Source organism: Ursus americanus, chromosome 21 (assembly GCF_024610735.1).
Source record: "Ursus americanus isolate L20-20 chromosome 21, mUrsAme1.1.p, whole genome shotgun sequence".
Classification (NCBI taxonomy): domain Eukaryota; kingdom Metazoa; phylum Chordata; class Mammalia; order Carnivora; family Ursidae; genus Ursus; species Ursus americanus.
This window is the reverse complement of record NC_142147.1, coordinates 1679431-1700305: the sequence shown is the minus strand read 5'-3', so window position 1 is coordinate 1700305 and position 20875 is coordinate 1679431. Positions and strand designations below refer to the sequence as shown.

At 48.1% G+C, this 20875-nt stretch overlaps 1 protein-coding gene across 10 annotated transcripts in view; it reads left to right on the top strand.

Moving 5' to 3' along the window:
* The first annotated feature begins 785 nt into the window (after nt 1-785).
* The window catches only part of BANP (BTG3 associated nuclear protein), a 134209-nt gene continuing 114119 nt past the window's right edge, over nt 786-20875 (top strand). For 9 of the 10 annotated variants that reach the window (XM_087870383.1, XM_045772810.2, XM_045772809.2 and 6 more), the window contains exon 1: nt 799-918. The gene's annotated coding sequence lies outside the window, so the exon portion shown is untranslated. Of the gene's footprint in view, nt 919-20875 lie in introns of all 10 variants that reach the window. The other variant, XM_087870386.1, reaches the window with a different exon arrangement.

The following is a 20875-nucleotide window of genomic DNA, read 5'->3' as shown; positions in this document are numbered from 1 at the left end:
CAGGGGAATGCCAGCATGGGTGAAGAACAGCAGTGGTACCAGTAAGCAGGTGTAACGTTTCCGGGAATTGTCTACAGCCAGGAATCCTTCCCTACGAGTATCAACAAACGCGCACTTACGCTGTATGCGTGTAACACAGCCACATCCATACTGTATATCGCTGTATGACACAGCCTACACATTACATACGCCCGGAACATATGACGTGTAACATGTTAGTTACACATGGAACAGGTCACATCACTAACGCACATTTTTTCCCCACGCGTGAACGCTGGGAAGTGGGAACCCGAGCATCAGGTATTACTTGGGGGCACCCCTCTGGACCCGCAGCGGCCGCGGCCCGGGCCTCCCAACTACAAGTCCCAGCAGCTGCGGTCGCGGAGGCCGACTGGAGACCGGAGTACGGTGAGACTACAAGTACCGGCAGGCTTGGAGCACACGTAGGGACTACGATTCCCAGAAAGCACCGCTAGCAGCTCGCGCAGCGCCCTCCGGGATATGTAGTCGTCGCGAGGAGCTAATTCCTATTCATTCAGCCTCAGAAGAAACGTACATTCCTCTCACGGTCCACCGACGCGACTTCTCACTGGGCTAACGAGGAGACGGAGCTCACGCCGGGGAAATAAGGATCTTGAGAAGCCCCAACCGTGGCGCGGCAGGAGGACGCGTGCGCATGCTCAGCGCTTGCCGGCGCGGGCGAAAGCGCGCGGGAGGCCTGGAGCGGCAGGCCCCGCCCCCTCGTCCCGTTCCCTCGTCTGGCGCGTCCCACTTGGAGAGCCTGCGCAGAAGATGCAGGGCGGTGGGCCGCGGGGAGGGACTCGCGGCGCCTGCGCAGAGTGGCGGCTTCTCTCGCGAGGACGGACGCCATTATCGCATCTCCCCGACAAACACCACGAGAATTCCGCAGCCCACACGGTAATTGCAGCTCCCGCAGCCGGTCGCGTCTCCACCTCCCCCTTCCCGCGGGGCGAGAGCGAGAGCGAGAGCGAGATCTCCCCTCCTCCCTCCTCCCTGCGCCCTCCTCCGGCCGCCGCGCCCGCGCCCGCCGCCCCCGCCCGGGACACCCTGCGCGGCCGGCTAACGGCCCGCCGCCCTCGGCCCGGACGCCCCTCGGCGCCCTGCGCGCCGCCCTCGGCCCCGTCGGTGCGCTCAGTTCTCCGGGCCCCCCTTCCCGGTTCCTGCGGCTCCCCCGCCCCGGGCCCGCCGCCCCCGTCAGCCTCCCCCCCCCCCGGCAGCCCCCCGGCCCTGGCGGCGCTCCGGGTGGCGGGCCGCGCGGCAGCGTCGCTCCCCCCGGGGGGCCGCGCGCCTCGCCTGTGGGACGGGCGGGGGGGACGGGCCGGGCGGCTGCGCGCGGTGGCGGGCCGCCCCTGTCACTTGTCGGGGACACGGGGAGACGACACTGCGAACAAGGCCCGCGCCGGGGGTTGCTGTCAGGCCGACCTCCGCTCCGGCGTGTGCCCTAGGGCACCGGCAGGCAAGAGCGCACACCCCCACTTGGCCGAGGGCTCACGGAGGAAAGGAGGGGGTCGGTGCCGTCTGAGGGAGAGCCACGGGCCGCGAGGGAGGAGTTCGCGGTTTTGTCCCCCCATCTCTTCGGTATAGGCCTTCTGAAGTGTGGCCTTAGGCTTTTGCTTCGAGCACCCCCCCCCCCAAGTGGATGCCCATTTCACCTCCACCGTGTGAGCACGTTGGAGACTCTGCCATAATGGAGGCGGAGTGTTTCTGAAGACCTGAACGCTCCCTGAAGAGCTAGCTGCTCCCACGTGTGGGCTTCCAAGGATCGAGACTGTGCCTGGCCTGTCCAGGCACGGCCCAGCTTCGGGTCTGTTCGAGTGGAACAGCTAATTGCTCGCTATTCGAACTTACCCCAAGGCCTGATGGTGTTGGTGAAACTAGCACTAAGGGAAGGTAGTCGATGGGAGGAGCCTGTCCTTTCCAAGGGGACACTTGGAACTGACGTTTGGGAGACAGGAAAATAACTTGGGATAGTTGAGTGGTCCTCCCTAAGTGAGGGAAACAGGCAGTCAGAAAGGAGGTGGTCCGACCATTCAATAGTCAGCTTTTAGGGCCACCCTGGGTACAAATATCTAGTGGTAGGAAAACACGGAAACATCCCACAAGATTAGTTTTCTGTGTTCGGTTTCATTTTCCCTGTGTCTTGCAGTTAAAGTAAGAATATGTGCTTATGAGGTTGGATTCTGTCAACATCAGTTGGCTTTAAGTTTTTAAAAATGGCTGCCATGTATGGGTTCTGTGCTGTGGCTGGGACTGCTAACCATTTCCAGTGTTTCTCATCACAGGGATCCAGTGAGGTCACATTTTATAGATGTGTCACATTTTATAGAGACTGTCACATTTTATGGATGAGGTGACTGAGACCCACAGAGGTTGAGAGACTTGTCCAAGACACACTGAGCCAAGGGTTTGAACTCAATCTGCCTGAGGTCCATGTTCTTAAAAAATAACACAGATAGCTAATATTTTAATCAAAGTAATCTGCACAGTAAAGCATTAGTGAACAACTTAGGTCGAGGAGCAGCACTCCCCTGTTTTACTCCTCAAAGACTTACATCTTTCTGTTGTTTGCTCAGGAAGGTCTCCGTAGCCCTGAAGAGTAAGGTGGTTTTACCCATTGTTGACTTTGTTATTATAGGGTGATTTAGCTCTTCTATCATATCCCACCTTTTCTATCTCCTTAATTCGCTATGTTCAGTTAACTCAAATTGTTGAAGACTGAGCAAGTAAGTATTGTTTGCTTCGTGGCTGAGTAATAACATTTTTTCTCTTCTGCAGCTTTTTGTTTTTTTCTGTTGTTTGTAACCGCCTTTCTCTTTGCATTTTCTGTTGCTGTTGACTCTTTACATTGTTTTAAATTCTCAAGGATAATGTCAGATCTCTCCAACTTCCCCTCTTCTCCCCAGCCCTCTTATTGATTACTCCTTAGGCCAGTACAAGTATTCTGGTATTTTCCTTTATTATGTATCCAAGTTTGTTCAGGATTCCATGTTTTAATCTTGGCTTTCTTCATCATTTCAATTTCATTTCTGCCAAGTAGGCTTACTCCTTACCCTTTAGGATCCTCTTTGGTGTTAAGACATTTTCAAAGTGCCCTAGATGTGGAGTCCCACTGCAGATGCTCTGTGCTTCTGGGGGCCTGCCCTGAAGCTCTGGGAAATTCTCTTGTAAGTTGAGAATTTCTTCTGCATTTACTCTTTTCTGTATTTTGATGATGGACATCTTGGATTGACCCACTGAATCTTCTGTGTTTATCCTCTTCCTCTGTCACTTTATTCTCATTTTTGGGAGAGGGCTTCAGTTTATCTCCCAGTCCAGTTTAAAATTTTTTATTTCCACAATTGAAAATTATCAAGAGCTTATTCTGTTTTTGTTTTCCATGGTAGCTACTTGTATTTTGAATGTATTATCTTGACTTTGAGGATACCAATAAGGATTTTTTTCAATTCTTTTGTTCCTTTAATGTCACTGTCGCCGTCATCGTTTTAAAAATATTGTCTTCGTACTTAATATGGCAAATATTCCTTAAATATTGGTGACTGTTGTTGTTTAAGGCAAGAGGAAATGCGCAGAGAGCTCTGACTCTGTGTGGCTCATTTTGAAAATACGTGGATCTCTCCTCAAGTGGTGGGGAGCTCGTTACTGTGTGGGACTTCAAGTGCCAGATTGCAGAGACTTTTCCTCTGGGTCTTACAACTTAAAGACCCCTTTGATGTGGGGCTGGTCTACCTGGTCTAGGGAGGGTTCTTGTATAGCTTTTCTGTGCAGGGATCCAGTGTCTGTGAGCCGACATAGCCCATGCTCTGCTGAGTGCCCTGGCCTGCCACTGGCTTAGAGCCCTTCTTTGGCTGTACCCACTCCTGTGTGCTCCACATTGTGGTTTCCTTTGCCCTCATTAGATCCTTTGAGTCTCCCAGAAACTTGCAAAGTATCTTGCTTATGTCTCATTTTCTTTCTTGTGGGTTTATTATATGCAGTTATCTTAATGGGGTGAACAGATCACCTTTGTGGCCAGTTGCTCACTGTGAGCAGGAATTCCAGAGCCCGTTCTTGTCATTCTGGTTCTGCTCTCCTGCCTCCCCGTGGCCTTGGTAATGGATGCCTCCTGTCGGTGGAATGGGTGGCCTGATCATTGTCCCCTTGGCCCATCTCTATGTTGCGGTGTGGGCGGATGTTATGTGTTCCTGCTGGAGGTTCTGGCTCTGCAGTCTTGGAGGCGTGCCAAGCTCAGCTGGGGAAGGCCAACCGTAGACAAATGTAGCAGAGGTTGTGCTTTCAGACTCTAAGGTCGCCTTGTCACACTAACTTCTCACACCATGTCATTATACTAAGATAGCGCTTCAGTGTGCCAGAGGTAAGGATTGCCTCTAGTTAAGCAGTGATGACTGTACTTGAAGTGTAATCTTGATGCATTTTAGTCAATCGTCCTTTGAAAGTTGTGCACAGTGAAATAAATATGTCAGCTGCATCTGTCAGGGCCTAGCAAGGCCCACGTGAAGTGGTTCACGTGCCAGTGACCTCGCCGTCACTGGGTGCTTGAGAGAAAGGCAGACTCTCAGGCCCCCACCAGACATACGGAATTACAATCTGCAGCTTTGTAAAGTTTTCATTTTGAAGTAATTTTAGATTTACAGAAAAGTTGCAGAAACAGTACAGACAACTTCCCTGTTCCTGTCACCCAGTTCCGGTAATGCTGACTTCTTACATAACCAGATAGCCTTATAAAAATTAGAAAGTTGGCATCGGCACACTACTATTAACTAAACTACAGACCTAACTGAATTTCATAAGTTTTCCATTAATACCCTTTTTCTGTTTCAGGATTTAATCCAGGATCCCACTCTGCATTTAGTTGTCATGTCTCCTGAAGTCTCCTCCAATCTGTGCTATTTACTTAGCCCCAAAGTATCTCTTCCAAGATATTTATAAATGACAAAGGGAAAAATGGTAACTTCACAGTGGAAAAACCTGACAGATACCACCGTAACATCACCAGTAAGGACACATGCTATCACATACCCCGGTGTGATACCCTGAGACAGAAATCCATACCCATAGTCCAGTCATGAGAAAACCCAAAGTGAGGGTCGTTCACCAAAATCTGAACTCGGGCTCCTCAGAAGTATCCAGGTCTTGAAAGACAGAGAAAGACTCAGAATTTGCATTTAAAAAGATGGCCGGGTGTGGTGTGCGCCCTTGGATGCTGAAGAAATACTTCCTGTGCTAGATGGTCGCCCAGGCAATACGATAAAGAACCACAGTCTTGTTTCGGGGGTTGGCAAATGGGTGCTTCAGGCACAGGTTCTGGGTGAGCTTGTGGTAATGGTCTAGCTTAATAGCTGTCATCTCTCCTTAATGATCTTCGTCTACCCTGTGTAAGTCCTGACGGGCTGGACACGTAACTGCATTACATGACCTCCAAGACTGACTTTAAAACGTGCATGTAACTTGACCAGTTCAGCTCTTTTAATCTGGGAAAAATAAACATTTTTCTCATTTTGAAGAAGCTTCTGGTGGAAAATAACAGCATTAAGGTTTTCAGTGAGAATGTCTCAGATAAAAGCTTTAAAAAGTCCTCCGTATAACAGGTAAATAAACACCCCTGTTGTGTTCTCTGACTTCATATGTATGGTGGTCATAAAAACAAGACTACGTGATGCATTTTTCATTGGAAGTACTCTGAACCATTCCAAAATGTTCATTTTTCTGGGGGTGTGAGGAGGAGTTTTAGGGAATTTGAGAGCAAGTATTGAGTGGGATCATATGACTGCAATTTGCTTTTAGAAAGCTACCCTTGTTTTCTTGTTGGGGGCCAGTACCTGGAGCTCATTTTTGCTCATCACCGAGAATTAGAATCAGTAGTGACCCCTGCTTTTCAGGGTAGTGATAAAATATTTAACCCTTAGATTTCCCACTTTGGTCTTGTGCAGGCTGTGAAACCAGTTAAAAATTAGAGCTTTAGCTAATATCTCCTGCGATCTTTGCCTTGCCTTTTGGCTCTGTTTGTTCACTGTCCAGGACTGTGCCTGGACTGCCCCTCTTGGAGGAAGTTCTTGAGCCCTCACCCCCCAGTGCAGCGGTGAGGTGTGGTGTCCTCCTAGTGCACCAAAGTACGTCTCTTTAAGAGGAAGTGGAGCTTGGGATCAGCACCTGGAGCCTCCCGTGGCTTGAAACATGGGGGTGTTCTTGATTTAAAAATGTGATGGGAACGTTAACTTCTTAGTGTGTCCAAAATACTGTGACATCACATGAAATTGATTCTTATTTTGAATTAATTTTTCTGCACCTTTCACTTCTACCTATGGTCAGGAACTGTCTGATTTGATGAAGTGTTTTGAACCATCTACCTCCACGGTTGCGTGGACAGTGAGATTCACTTTATGACTGTAAGGAGCGTCACGTTGGAGGGGAGAGGTGGTGGTGGTGAACAGTGAATAACCGTGAGGTCAGATTGCTTACGGTGTAGAAGTGATGAAAGAATAATACCCAACAGAAAGGGCCAGAGGAGGCAGAGATGAGAACATGTTTTAATTAAGTCGCTGACAAAGTAGATAGGTGGAACGGATGTCCTTGTGGAAATTGACCACTGTTTCCTTGCCCTAGATTATTTTGTATTACCACTTAAAAGAGCTGTGCACACGCAGAGTACTGAAAGCAAAAGTGGGTTGGACAGAAGGGCCCCAGTAGGGATGGAGGCCTGGCCATGCGGATGGGAGTGCCGTCAGGAAACCGGGACTGCATTGAGCCAATCAGGCTGGGGCCTCAGCAACTGTGGGCAGAATCCTGTACTGACAAGCTGTTTAGTAATAAAGATTTATATTCTGTGCTTCAAAAAATGCTGCTTGTGGTCTGTAGTGATTTTTCCTTTTTTCACAAGGTAGGAAATCATGAAATAACTTGAAGGAAAGTTGAAACTTTCTGAACTGGAAGGGGGTTTGAATGAAACGAGCAGTGAAAACTTGGTATGTCTGCTACTGGCGCTCCCTTGCTGCTGTCGGCTGTGTGTCCCTGGGTGTGGCCAGAGCCCCAGGCATCTTAGTCTCACAGAGCAGGAGCAGACAATGAGTCTGCTGTCACTGTGGTGCAGCCCCGTGATCCCGTCGGCAGGCACATGGCCAGGATGCAGCTGTCTGCCGCCTCACCATCCTCGCGTGAACTCTCGTCGGCAGTAGCCGGGATGGGCCTCAGGAGCAAAGTGCTGCTTTAGGCTGCCTTGTATGCCAGAATGCTTTCTCGAAGATGCGGTGTGATTTCCTCCCATGTGTTTTTAGACCGAATTGGTCGAAGAAGTCTGAGTGTCCTGTTTACCAGCTAAAAGTTGTTGCAGCTGTTTGCAGTGAATTGGCTTTCTCGTTTTGTAATAAACATTTTATGGATTTTTAAGATTTGTGACATTCAACCAATTTTCACATTTTTTGCAAAGTGAGGGTTTAATAGTTTAGATTCGTGTAATTCAAATTGTAAAATGCAATCATGCTACGTTAGGGAGGAGGAGAAAGGAAACAAGGGGCGACTGGCATAAGATAATAGCAAGTACATACTGCTTGGGGTTCCCTTCAAACACGGCTGCCGATAAAAAGTGCCGTTAGACTTGCTTCTTGAGTTCCCCTGGGGATGGTTCAAGAACTCAGTAATCGTGCTTTACCTCATTGGGATTTCTGTGGATCCGCTCTAATATGAATCAGGCGTCACTCCGTCCAGTGAAAGGTGGAGCAGGAAGAGCCAGCGGACACCTGGAGGCTGTTGAACCATCCTGTCACGGTGCAGGAACGTCTTTCAGGAGCTCCAGATGACTCTTCTACAGTAATGGGCCCAGTTTCTTTATCCCTCAGCCTCGAGGCAGTTTCAAGATGTAAAGATGCCGCAAATGTCACTAAACACTTGGGAGCTCTAGGGCAGAAGTCAATAAACCTTTTCTGTAAAGGGCCAGATAAGGGAATATTTTTGGCTTTGGGGTCTCTGTCACTACTGCCCAACTCCGCCCTTGGAGGGTGGAAGCCAGGATGGGTGTCGCTCTTTTCCAGTAAACTTTATCTACAAAAGTCAGCAAGATTTGGCCCCTGGGCTATCGCTTGTGAATCCGTGCGCTTTAGACTATGAATACTAATGCAACTTGGAGAAATAAATCAAGAGTCGGGGGTTCAGTAACAGAGGCATGGTAGGAGTGCTTGAACTGGTGCCAAGGGCTGCTTCACGTGCTGTCCTCACTTTATGGATGGTGCTGCGGTTTCCCAGCACCGTCACGCTCTTATCCACACCCTTCCAAGACAGGGGCGATCTGGAAGAAGTCCACTGAGCCACCCCTTTCATCTGCTGAAGGCACTGAGAGTGTGGGTCAGAAACTTTGAGTCCATTTTAGGGAAATCTACTTGGAAAGGAAGGTCAGTGGCAGCCTTTCAGAAATAGAACTAGTGATGACAAAATCACCTTCGGATGAGAATGCTTCCACCCATCCTCGCCGCCTTTCCATGGAGAAAAAGCCTCAACAGCTCTTCATAGGAATTGGGTGGTTTCAGGCTCCGAAGTTGCAGGAACGGTACAAAGAACTGTGACCGTCTTCTAGATTCTCACGTGTTCCTGTTTTTTACTTGATTTATTTTCTCTCTTCTCTACAACTCTGTGTTCATGTGTGTTTTTTTCCTGAGCAGTGTAAGATGTGATGCCCCTTTACTCTTATATCCTTAAATGGCTGTTTCCTATAAGCAGTGGCATTCTTTTATGTAACCACAACATAATTACTGAAATTGGAAATTTATCATTGGTAAGGCTCTGTTATCTGAGCAACAGATCTGACTCGGATTTTACTAGTTACCCCAGTAATGTCCTTTATAGTAAAAGAAAAAGGGTCTCTTACACACTTTGATGAATTTGTTTTTCCCCAAGAATATTTGCCCTGGCCCGTATAATCAGAAGTTAGACCCACACTCCTTACAGATTACACGTTTAGTAAAATCAGATGTGCAAATTTATTGTTGACAAATCATTTTGAACCTTTTCTTTCTGCCCTTCTGATTAGAGAGAAGTGGAAAGACTGTCAGTAAAGAGGCAGAATGCTAGCTCCTTTTAAAGTCTGCTCAGATCATTAGTTGCAAGTGTGAACGCAGTGATTAGAATGTGCTAAAATTGTGGGTCAGAAATGAATATGACCTTACACAGTGTCATTTGCTAGATTTATTTTTAAAAAGGTTAAATTTACTAAGGTTGTCCTCAAGTATATATAATCCTATTGGGCTAGGTAAGAGTTGTTTTCCAAGGGTGCCTATTCAGTGGTGGACCTGTTTTTTGTTTTGTTCGTCTGTTTGTTTGTTTTAAAAGATTTTATTTATTTATTTGACGGAGAGAGACAGCCAGCGAGAGAGGGAACACAAGCAGGGGGAGTGGGAGAGGAAGAAGCAGGCTCCCAGCGGAGGAGCCTGATGTGGGACTCGATCCTAGAACGCCTGGATCATGCCCTGAGCTGAAGGCAGACACTTAACGACTGCGCCGCCCAGGCACCCCTGTTCGGTTGTTTCTAATCAGTCTAAATATTTTGGGTTTCCGAATTGAAAATCGTCCCCACTTGAAAGTCAGGTTGTTATTGGGCTAAGGTAAAAACATCTCTGAGAGGCCGATAAATTATGTGGTGTTTTGTTGGTTTTTTTTTTTTAGATTTTATTTATTTGAGAGGGAGCTTGAGAGAGTGAGAGCGAGCACGAGCAGGGGGAGGGGCAGAGGGAGAGGGAGGAGCAGACTTCCTGCTGAGCAGGGATCCTGATGGAGGGCTTCATCCCAAGACACCGGGATCATGACCTGAGCAGAAGGCAGACGCCTCACTGAGCCACCCAGGTGCCCTTATGTCATGTGTCTTTAATCATAGTAAATCTTTTTAGCACAGCGAATAGATTTTCTTAAAATTTAAAAGTAAGTTTCATTTGGAAATTATCTTAGCTCGTAGCAAGCCGTCCCTGTCCGAATTCGTGCCTGGAGTTCCAGTTTACTCGGCCCACTTTTTTGGTTCCCCCACTTCAGTGTGGATTAGAGTTCTGTGCTCCAGGTAGCAGATCTTGAGACGTTTCTGTGTTCAAGTGGAGTCGTCCTCACCAAAGGCATTTCAGCCCTGTCGCTAATAGGATTGTCTTAAGTGGGCTGGTTTCAAGGAGGGGGAGTGTTGGGATCCGAGGCCCAGAGCACCTTGTTCTGGCTGTTTGGCTCAGGGCACACTCTTCAATGTCTCCTCCAGGGGAAGGGCAGCCCCAGCCCCACGTGCCAGGGCCGTGTGGGGGCAGATGGGAGCATTCGGGCAGCCCTAGCTTAGCATTCACCAGGCTTCCCTCCTGCGTGCCCTTTGTAGCCTGGACTCCCGAGTCCCCATCACATTTCACACAGTGTTCCTGGTGTTCTTGAGCATAAGAGGAAGGCATACTAGTTTAAGACATTTGACTCCTAATGAGGCTTTAAAAAATTAAAATGTATATACATGCTTTACATGGACATTTGCATGGACTTTTTTTGGTCTTAGACCTGATCCAGTTCGTTTAAGGGTTCCACATGCAGTTTTTTACTTCTTTGTATTGTTCTCCATGACTGAGTTTTGACTACACATCGAGAACTAGGACTTGAGTAAAGCAGTGCCAAGATGCTGTATCTAGTACCAAGACCATAAACTTAGACCCCTGGCCCCCACAATGTTATTGGCATGGGGTGTGTCTGGCACCACCGAGCCCAGCCCCTGTGAGGGCTGTGCATGGGTCAGCCAGTGTCCCTGACATGACCTTCGCAAGCCTTCTTAGGCTTTATTTTCTGTCCTAGATCATATTAATTAGTTCTGTCTGGTTATCAGCCCTGCCTCTGAGGGGTTGCACTTGCTTGACACGTGTGGGTCAGAAACCTCTAGAATTGTCCCTGCATCTGCCACCTGTCATGGTTACTTATTTTAATGACTGCTCAAGCTGGGAGTTAATCTTTTGTTTTTATGTTCCCTGGTTAGGATCACAAATTCCCTTAACATTGTGGCACATGCTAGTTGTTTTGTTCGGTTTCTGTGAGATTGCGAGGTGGAAGAAGGAGATTAGGACATTGTAGTATCCGAATCCTTGGACTGATGACCACCCTCTTCCCCAGGCTTTGCAGTATGCGGCATTAAGCAGGAGAACCAGATGGGTGATGAGGATTTCAGTTTCTGGGGGGAGCTAGGAAAGATGGACGGATGCGCAGGCGCAGACACCAGGGAGGAAGAGCAGGCGTGGGTGATGGATCACGTGTAGGCCCCGTTAGCAGGACACCGGGGTTGCCGTGGGGCATGCGCTGCTTCCTCCCCATCCCCACCCCCGTGTCTTCAGGGCACTCTGCTCTCATTTCCCTTAGGAAACATTCACGGTGCACGTTTCACGTAAGGGGTGTTTAGGGATGGGCCCGTCTGTGAAATGGGGGCACAACGGGCTCCCATCCATGGTTGTGAAGCTTGAAGGGTGTAATGCTTCAGATAGTGCTTAGGATTCATACATGGCAGGTCCTGTCATCACTGTTACCAGCCTCACCTCCCACGTTCTAGGTCATCTGCTTGTCAAGCTCGCACAGTGCTGATTTAATTGATAGAAATTTGCATATAGTTAGAATTCTGTTTGTGGTAAACTTACTTCCCAGAGTTTTGGAATTTTAGAACTGGCCAGGAACTTAGAGGTGTTTTAAATTGGTAAACTTGCTGAGAAAAAGCTTGGCCATACTTGTACACATTTATTTTAAGTGCAAGAATCCACGATGACTTTTGTGTTTCTGCGGTGAGGAATTGGCCAGTGTGCACTCCACAGGCCCCTGTCCCAGCAGCTTTCCTTGACAGGCATTAGGTTTCAGATACTCTCTTGTTCTCTCCAGGGAAGTGACTTCTTTCTCACTTTTTATTGTAAATTGTGATAGGTGCTGTTACTACACAGTGCTGTGATTTGTGTGTGTTGTTATTCAATACTTCATTGAGAACGTTAAATTCTTTTAGGTGGTTTTAAACAGTTTGCAATAGTATGAATTCTTATCTTCTTAGGGCCAATTTTTTTTTTTTTTAAGATTTTTTTACTTATTTGAGACAGAGCGAGAGAAAAAGAGAGAGATCAGGAGCAGGGATAGAGAGAGAAGCAGACTCCCTGCTGAGCAGGAAGCTGGATCCCAGGACCCTGAGATCATGACCTCAGCTGAAGGCAGCCGCTTAACTGACTGAGCCACCCAGGTGCCCCAGCGCCAGTATTTCTTGTATGAACATATGTCAGGGGGGAAGTGTTTAATTTTGTCTCTAATTCAGTCTCTCATAGAGGGATAGCTGGATTTAGGTATGTGATCATCAAAATCGATAGAAAGTCCCTTCAAAACATAGCTTTCTTCTCTAGATGTGCAAAAATTGGCCCATGCCATCTCATGGATTTCCACACCTCTGAATGGTTTCCATCTTACCTGAAAAAATAGAGGTACAAGTATGTCAAGGTGTAGGAGAGAGGATGACTTTCAACTGCAGTCTCCAAGTATTGAATGTTGTTTTTTTTATGAGATGGCTAAACCCAAGATTTTACTGTCCTGTAGCTGAAGGATTGAAGTAGCCGTCGGGTCAGAGACTTGAAGCCTGAGTTTCAGGATTATCTGTGTTTACAGGAACATTTGAACTGTAGGGTCATTTCTTTACTCAACTAGTATTTGTGGATGGCTCCCATGTGCCCAGAGTGATACTTGGTGGCAGGGGTCACCCAACGCATGCCACAGTGGTTTTTACATTAAAGGCACAGAACCAGACCTTATAGCCCCAAAGCAGTCGGAAACAGTGTGCAAACAGCTGGGCATGGCTGCGTTCCAATAAAACTTTATTTATAGACACTGAAATTGAATTTCATATAATTTCATGTCACAAAATAGTATTCTTTTGATTTGGCTCATGGGCTGTGCAAAAGCAGGTGGAGGGCTGCATGTGGTTTCGAATGCATTTGTTGGGTGGGTAAATAAAACGGAGTCATGTAGAGGCAGACAGGGCAGAGCCAGAGTGGGAAAGGGTTGACCCTGGGTGGAGGAGTTTCCATCTACAGGGTCAGTAGAGCAGGGCCAAGGAAGGAGCTTGAGCTGGGCTCTGAGAGGATGAGCCTTCTTTGGGAGAATGTTACTCTGGAGATTATCTCCAGGGTGGATGAGAGAGCCTTGGCTTCCCACCTCAGCCGTGTGTGGCTTTGGGAGGGACCAAGGGGACACTCAGCCTGCCAGGTCAGTGGACCCAAGTTCAGAGTGTGTCAGGGAGATGGCGCTGTACGTCAGAGGGGTTGGAGGCAGCGACTCCGTGAGAGGCCGGTTCACCCAGCAGGCCAGGTGCAGTGGGAGAGAGGAGGAGGAGGAGGAAGGAAGGAAGTCAGGTCAGAATCAGCAAGCGTGAAGAAGCCCTAGGGTCTGATGATGGTTGGATACTTAAGGGTAACAGCAAGGGAGTTCAAAAAAGTCTGCAGGTTCTTTGTGGGAGAGGTTGGGAGATGGGTGGTATCTCCTTGAGCAGCTTTCTTGCGGAAAGGTTAGTGTTGGCACAGGAAGAGTTCAGCTTTGGAAGTGTTGGAGTGGATTTTATTGTCACCGGCCATAGTGTGTTTGAAATACGGGCTGAGAGGGCAACGTGGGAGACGTAGATTTGGAAGGGATGGGGATTACTCCCCATCATTGACATGTGAGCCTGCTGGCCGCTCTGGGAGCCCATGCCTTCCATCCATCCTTCCAGCATCCCGGGTGTTGTTTCCTGGCAGCTGGGAAGGGGTCTCATCAGCGCCCTGCAGCGTGTGGGTCAGTTGGAAGCAGGTGGATGAATGTGCTCTGCAGGGGAAGTGGGGTAGATTTCGCGGGAGGGCAGAGGTACCGGGACAGGGAGGAAGACATGGAAGGGGTGGTGCCCAGAGGCAGCCAGTAATCGATACAGGGCTCTTGTCTGCTCCCTTGGAGAAAAGCTCCAGTCTGACAGTGAGTTTGGAAACCATATTGTTTGGGATTCAGAGGGAGAGGGAAGAGACATTGTGGATGGGCATGGGTGAGAGTTCTGGAACATGGTTTAGAAGTTTGGCACAGGAGGGATGTGATGGTAGCTGGGGGGCAGCATAGTGGATTGGAAGGTTTTATTATTTTTGTTTTTTCTAAACATTTCCTTATTTTAAGGGCTTTTATCAGATACGTTGTAGAGTAGTATGTGGTGTTCTCGAGAACCCGCACGGTTTCTGCCACTGTCAGCAGCGCACAGCTCCAGAGTGTGGGGCAGCGGCCGCCGACAGGGAGTGCCCCAGCCACTGCTGGGCTCGTCAGCACGAGCAGGGTCTACGGGCTCAGTGGTTCTCTGCCGCTTCTCCTACCTTTCATCTAGTGAAGTTTCTGGAAGAGAGCAGGGAGTTGGCAGGTGTGTGTCCTCCTTCTAGATTCACAGAGGGCTAGTATTTGGGGGCGTTGCTTTATCCATGTGTACAGGCACAGCTGGGAGATCCTGTGGGTTTGGTTCCAGACCTCTGCAGCAAAGTGAGTATTACAATAAAGTGAGTCATGTGCGTCTCATGGTTTCCCAGTGCATATAAATGTTTACACTGTGCTGTAGTTGACGACGTGTGCAGTAGCATTATGTCTGAAAAACAACGCACATGCCTTATTTAGAAAATACTTCATTGCTAAAAAATGCTAATCATCATCTGTGCCTTCAGTGAATCATAATCACTGATCACAGATCAGCACAGGTAATAATGAAAAAGTTTGAAATATTGCGAGAATTACACATTTTGGTAATTTTTGGTAACCTGTATTTTTTTTTCTGCTTTTCAAAGTAAGTTGCAGAGATCACCATATTTCAACACTAAATGCTTGAGTCCTCATGTCCTGAGAGCAAGAACATTCTTTCACATAACCATACCTAAAAGAAGAATAATGTTTGGTGTCAGTGAAGATACTGTCCATATTTAAATGTCCCCTGAAATTCGTTTATGGCTGATGACCCCCACCCCCCACCCCCCGCCGGGACCTTGCGGCATCGGGCAGGTCGCCTTAGGCTTGGTTCGTTGAGAGCCCGCCTCTGCCAGTTTTATGCTGTGGGCTTTTCAAGGGTCCTGACCCGCAGACCTGCACCTCTAACACCTTTGTTCTTGCCTCTCCCCAGATCTCCAGCAGGGCTGGGGTCGCTGTCTCAGTCTGTGTACCCCTAGCTGGGCCTGTTCTTAGCTCTAGCTAAGGGGTAGATCCCAGGTGGATCCCAGCTGTCACTTGTGCTAACTTAGCATCTTAAGGGCAGAAGACAGGTAGCGTCTGTTGAGTGCAGTGCCCAGTGGTTATTTTTTGAAGAACGTATGAATGAATGTAAGAAGATCACTTAATATAGTGTGAAAGAGTCGCAGAGACTTACTAAAATTCCTCCTCTGACTAAGAAATAAGGCTGAGACGTTTAAGTCTGCAGTCAGGTGCACGTTCTCGTAGTCCCGCATCTTCGGCAGAGAGAGTTGTTCACGTTGTCGGAGTAAATACTTCACAGTGCGAACAACTGATGGTTAAAACATGGGCTGTAATGGTCAACACGGACATTTCTATGTGCAGGCTTCTCTCGTGCACGCACGTCTCTCTTGGCAGGTGGCAAATCAAGTGAACGTTGCTTGTGATTGCAGTTATGGTTTGTATTTTAATTTACTGTAAGTCCTACACGGTTCTTAGGCTTTCTTTCTGGAGATGTAATACCTGAAAGTAGCGGTTGTCAAGGTGGGGTGCGAGGAACCCCATGGGTGTCCTTGAGAACTTGCCAGGGGGCCTGGGAGGTCTGTTTTTCTGACAAGCCTAAGAGGTCCCTTGCCTTCTGTGTGTGCTGGCCCTTGCGCCGATGGTGTGGGGTTGTTGTGGAGACGCTGCCGCCGCCTGGGCGCAGCTGAGGCCAAGGCCCCGGGCTGCAGGTGGGTCCTTAGAGTCTTCACTGCCATGCAATTAAAAAAAAGCCATTTCCACCTAAGAATGTCCCTGGCGAAGCGGTCGAAGTTCATTTCATCGAGTCTCAGCCCTCGAGTACACCTCTTTTTAATACTCTTTTTAATACCTCTTTCTAATACTTTTTAATACTGTGACAAACGGGAAGTCTGTGGAAAGTGCTCGCGCTGCCTCTCGGAGTTGGAGCGTTGCCTCGAAGCCAAGCCCTTCTGCACTTAAGTGGCTCCCTGAGCTAGCCGTGTTTTTTCTTGGACCAACATGAAAGAACAATGGACAAACTATGGCTATTTCTTACTAAATGAACAGAGTTAGCCTATCACTTCAAGGGAAGCGACCAGCACTATTGCCGGTGATCAAATTTGAGCTTTCAAGTGAAATTGAAATTTCAGAAAGTGTGTCTATGCCATTGAGATCCTGACAGCTTGTCGATGCTTAAAGATGTTTCTGATATCAGTGTTAATGAATGTAACGCTATTGATAATACGTAATAAACTACGTTTGGGAAGCCCGTAGAGCTCAGTGAACCAGTATTTTCCAAGTGATCGATGCATAATGTTACAAAGTTGCGCTTCGGTAGAAGACCCATTGGAAGTGCAAGACAGACTGACAGATTCTAAAGTAATAAAGTAAACAGTTCACTGATAGGGTTTTAGATTCCACACTGCAACAAAACCTTTTGAGTTTTGGCATCATATCAACAGAGGATACGCACAGCTAACCTGAAAAGGCTGGTGAAATATTGTCCCAGTAGCACTTCTGTGTGAGGGTGGGTTTTCATCTTCTGTGTCAGCCAGCATCGTTCCAAGTGCGAGATTGAAAGCTGACACAGATCTGGAAATCCAGTTACTTTCCATTAAGTCTGACATTAAAGAGATTTGTGAAAGTGCAAAGCTGTGCTCCTCTTCTTGCTAAGATTTTGCTGCTGTTGTTTTGGAAACTGTAGTTATTTTTCATAAAACATGTTTTGTATGTTAACATGTAATCTTGATTATTTATTTTTTGTTGATTTCTATAATTTTTAAATGAATAAAGAAATATTCCAGCATTTTCTGTTCCAGTTTCAAGTATGGTAACTGCTGATAGACACACCCCTCCAAGCAGAAGCTCTTTGGGGGCCTCACTAACTTCAAGGTGGTAAAGGGGGTCCTGAGCCTGGTACGTGTGTGTGCTAGGGTGGTGGGTGCTGTGGGACCAGCTTAAATCCAGCTGCTTCTCTTTCCTGCATCGTGGTTGGTATTTGAGAAGGTGTGTACTTTTTGGAAAAGATGAGTAAAAGTGGCAAATTTAATCAAGCATATTAACCGTAATGGGAGGGACCTACTATCTACAGCCCCCTTGGCCTTCTTGTTCTAATTTTAAATGTAAACACGTTTGGGGGTTGGGGGGGGCTGTGTTAACCAGGGAACGGTGTGGCTGGGTTTTCCTGGGAAGAGGTGGAAACCATAGGAAGAAGGATTTCCTGCTTCCCAATTTCCTGGTTCCTGACCAGACATTTATGGTCATAATGTTGCCTTTCCTCCCCAGGTTGTCCTTTGTATACCCCGCTCCCCCAACCCTACACTGATTTTGGAGCAAACGATAAGCACGCTGAGTCTTTTTCACATACCTTAGTTTAATGAATATTGATTTCTTTGCTTATTGCATACTGGCTTTTAATTATGTCATTACTATACTTACATCCAAAAGGATTTGACTAAATGGAATGATCTTTAAGTTTCTTGGAGGTTTCCCGCACATTCCAAGCGTCTGTCCTCGGTAGTGGCACCCCGAGACTCTCTTGGGCTCGTGCAGGGGCGCTCCTGACCCTCACAGTCGTACCTTCGGTTTGCGACTGTCAGGTATAATGTGAAGTGAGACTAGCACTAGACTTCAAGGCCCTCTCAATGAAGGGGCGTGCCTGGCTTTTCCCTGTGCCTGTATCTTTAGCTGGCCATGCTGTGTGTATCTGATGGCCGGTGAATGATTGTAGTAGCGCGGAGTCAGGTCTCTGTCCTGGGAGGTGATGTGCAAGTAACCTCATCCCAGTCAGATTCGCCATCAAGGCTTTGTTCAAGGGCTAATAGAAGAAGCAGCTCTACGAAGATTTTCTCCCCTAATAACACTGATCGGAATGAAAATCCCGTACGTGTGACATCCCTAATGAGACGAACCACGTGACGTTGTTCTTGCAGTGACAGAAAATCCCCATGTCAACACAGGGAGGCTTTGTTTGGTTATTTTTTCTTGCTGCCTTTTTCAGAACGAGAGCTGATAGTCCGTAGCATTTCATTTTTTAGCCTTTACTGCTCAAGCAAAGTCGTACGCTCAGTTGCCATAGCTTTTCTTTTATTCCTGTTGTAATGGCCTTGTGGTTTTATTTTATGGGTATCCAAAATATTTAAAAATTAGCAAAATGAAACATAAATTTGCAGTTCTGTATTTCAGCTGATAAGCAGCTGCTAGTTTCTGTTGCTGAAAACTGATGAGAAGCTTGTTACGTTTTCATTGTTCACCACCGAACGCGCCATTCACATGAAGTTCGCAGTCGTAAACCAAACAGACTCGTGACTTCGTTATAGTCCAGTCCTTACTGAAATCAAAACATAGACACAGTACTTTCAAGACTTTACAGCATGGTTCTTGAGTAGGAATGCTGACCGTGCTAGTTCTGCATTGGTGTGTAAGCCCACAGTGGGTTCTTCCACTAGCCTTACTGTGCATGTGCTCCTCGTGCCTCAGTGTGTGCCAGGCCTGGTGCTGGGCAGAGAGCAAAGTGATGGACATTCCTGCCCTGGTGGAGCTTGTCTTCTAGGAGGGAGACAGGTGCTAAACAAAATGAGTAGTGTATGTGGTGAGTGAGGCTGTCAGTACTTTGTGATAAAGCAGGAAAGGGGTACAGGGAGGCAGGTGGGTGCTGGTGGGTTTGGAATGGGTGTGATTCAGTGTCTCTGGGAAGATGGTGAATGTTGGAGTGCCAAGGCTCTGAGCTGAGCATGTGCCTGCGGAGCGGGGAGGCTGCCTTGGACGGGTCCAGTAGGGAGCAGCAGGGAGAGCCTGAGGGGTGGTGGAAGGTGCTGGCTGGTACATCGCTGGCTTCAGAGCGCCAGGAAGCGCATGAGTTAGCAAGAAGCCTTTGATGGGCTTTGAACGGATGAGGGACACAGCCTGACATGTGTTTTCACATGATCCAAGTGGCTTTTTAACTAGGTATTGGGAATAATTATGGGGCAAAGACGAGCAGGGAGACCATGCAGAGGCTAGCGCACAAATCCAGGTGTGAGACGATGAGGCCAAAGTGTGTGAAGGGAGAGACTGGCCCACAGATTGGATGTAAGAGGGACAAGGACCAAGGACTGAAGGTTTCGACATGGAAAGTCTGGGTGGTGGTGGGGTGGGTAACGAGTACGGTTTGAGCGTGTTGAAATTGAGACCAGGCACCCAGGGAGGGTGTCCAGGAGGCTGTTTGCTGCGTGGATCTGGAGTTCATGGGAGAGGTCTGAGTGGACGGGTGAGCCTGCGTCACCAGTGCCTAGATGGTGTTGCAGTACAACTAAGAAGGGGTCCTGCAGCGAGCCCAGGCATTCGGCCACGTCAGGGAGATATGAGAACCCCCATAGAGGGAAGGGAAGCAAGGCGGGTGGAGGACGTGGGAGTGAGCCAGTGCAGGTGAGCACGGGACCCACCTGGCGGTCTGGTGGGTGGAAGAGTGTGTGATTGGGCTAGGTTCTAGAGGGAATGGAGGCAGCAAGTCCAGGCAGCTCTCTGGGGAGTTTTGCTCTGAAGGGAAGCAGAGCAATGGAGATGGAGGGCAGCTGGGGAGGTAGCGTGACTTTGGTTGGGAATGACCCAGAGCTCATGTTGAGGGGCTGTGAAGAGGGGATGGTGTGTGTGTCAGCAGAAGTGAGCCCACAGGGAGCGCCCATTGCAGCCACAGGGGGAAGCGCTGGTGGGGGAGGAGGGAGCAGGATGGCCCCTGAGCCTCGGAGGGAGGGGCTGGGGTGTGGAAGCGGCGGGAGGAAGGGTGCATCCAGGGCAGTGGCACTTCCATAGCAGGGTGTGTGAATTTGCTCCGTGCAGGCTGAGGCGGGTTGAAGGCAGGGCTAAGACGGTTGCCTGGTGTTTGTCAGGATTCGATGTGGTTGGCCTTGTCTAAATACTTACTGGTTTTAGAGAAACAATTTCACAGTGATAATAATATGTGCTTACAGAAAACTCAGCACTGGGGAGGGATCAAGGAGGAACGTTGTCTGTGTTGTCTGTGTCCTCCCTTCCTCCTGGGGACCAGAAGTTCACCGTGATCACTCCAGACCCTCTTGTGTGCCTTGACACACGCTCACGGACATGTGACTGCACATACGTGCAGTTATTAGAAAACGAGATTGGGATCATACACTCGTTGTTCTACAGTTTCCTTTTCCATTCCTTTCTGTTAGTATTATATTCCAGAGATCTTTCCATTTGGGTTCAGATCATTAAACCAGCCTCATTCACATTAATGTGTGTCGTGTTGTACAGTGTGGAGTGCTGTCATTTATCGGCCATCCCCCTGAGATCAAGCGCTTGGGCTGTTGATGTTGGTTGCTGGGTTCTGGTTTTCCTGTGCACCAGGGAAGATGCTCTCTTCACAGGCGTGCCAGGGTCCAGCTAGTCGTTGCTGTCAGAGACATTATTGAACATTAATCTCAGCCCAGCTGCTTTATTATATTAAGGCTGGATTATCTCCAGGACTTCTGAGAAATGGTCAGTTTAATTTGCCAAAATGGCAACCGCATGTACCACTCTGCTCCAGTTTTCTTGGGCTTGTTGCCCTAGTTTTTTCCTATTCAAATCTTCACTGTTAGCAGAATTTTAAATGACTCTATCCTGGCAACAGAACCATCTTGAGTAAACAACTTGGATAGCGTGTGGCGTCCTCGTTTGGAAGAGCTCAAGATTGAGGATTTTATGGTGAGCT